Source organism: Piliocolobus tephrosceles, chromosome 15, assembly GCF_002776525.5.
Source record: "Piliocolobus tephrosceles isolate RC106 chromosome 15, ASM277652v3, whole genome shotgun sequence".
NCBI lineage: Eukaryota > Metazoa > Chordata > Mammalia > Primates > Cercopithecidae > Piliocolobus > Piliocolobus tephrosceles.
Genome location: NC_045448.1, coordinates 75,002,287 through 75,003,294, shown reverse-complemented (window position 1 = coordinate 75,003,294; position 1,008 = coordinate 75,002,287).

Genomic DNA, 1,008 nt, shown 5'->3' with positions numbered 1-1,008 from the left:
TTTTTTTTTTTTTTTTTTTTTTTTTTAAGATGGAGTCTTGCTCTTGTTGCCCAGGCTAGAGTGCAATGTCCCCATTTCGGCTCACTGCAACCTCTGCCTCCTGGATTCTAGCGATTCTCCTGCCTCAGCCTCCGGAGTAGCTGGGATTACAGGCGCCTGACACCACGCCCAGCTAATTTTTGTATGTTTAGTAGAGACGGGGTTTCACCATGTTGGCCAGGTTGGTCTCAAACTCCTGACTTCAGGTGATTCACCGGCCTCGGCCTCCCAAAATGCTGGGATTACAGGTGTGAGCCACCACCCACGTACAAATATAGTATTTCTACATCTTCTGGCTTTCATTGTTATTGATAAATTAACGTTAATCTAACAGTTATTTTGCAGGGACTTTGCCTTTTCTCTTTTGCTCCTTTTAAGATTTTATCTTTGTCATTGCTTTTCTAGTTTCATCGTAATAAACTCACGAATTTATTACATGTGAATTTCTTTTTATTTATTCTGGTGGAAATTCCTCAGATTTCCTGAATCTGAGGATACGTATCTAACCTGTATTACTCTTTTAAATACAATCTCTTCTTTATTAGCGTCCTTCCTTGCCTGCCTGGCTGCCTGCCTGCCTGCCTACCTTCCTTCCTTTTTTCCCTCCCTCCTTCCTTCCTTCTCACCCCCCATTTTCTCTCTCTCTCTCTCTCTTTTTTTTTTTTTTAGAGACAGAGTCTTCCTCTGTCACCCAGGCTGGAGTGTAGTGGCACAATCCTAGCTTGCTGCAGCCTCAAACTCATGGCTTCAAACAATCCTCCTGCCTTGGCCTCACAAAGTGTTGGGATTACAGGAGTGAGCCACTGTGCCCAGACCTTTTTCTTCTCTCTTTATAGAATTGCAATTTAGATAAAAGCTAGATCTTCCCACTTTATCTTTTATGTCTCTTAATTTCTCTTTCATATTTTCCTTCTCTATATACGTTAAAGTTACATTTAAGTTCATTTTTTTTTTTTTTTTTTTTTTTTT